Genomic DNA, 296 nt, shown 5'->3' on the forward strand with positions numbered 1-296 from the left:
TTCTTACCAGAACGATTGGTGACGACCAGGGTGAGGAAGATGGACGGATGATTTTTTTCTTTAACATCTCGGAAAGCAGGCTGTCGAGTTCACCCTGGTAGTGGATTGGGACCCTCCTGGGTGGGATACGTATTGGCTTATGGCCACCTGTATTGATGGCATGTCGAAGGACGTTGGTTCTCCCCAGAGAGGGTCGTGAGATATCCAGCACAGTGTAGAACTCCATTAGCAAATTGATTACACTACTCCTTTCTGTGTCAGGTATGTTGGAGCACAAGTCACGTAACTTATTTGTG

This window comes from Opisthorchis viverrini, assembly GCF_000715545.1.
Source record: "Opisthorchis viverrini unplaced genomic scaffold opera_v5_42, whole genome shotgun sequence".
In the NCBI taxonomy this organism is placed as follows: domain Eukaryota; kingdom Metazoa; phylum Platyhelminthes; class Trematoda; order Opisthorchiida; family Opisthorchiidae; genus Opisthorchis; species Opisthorchis viverrini.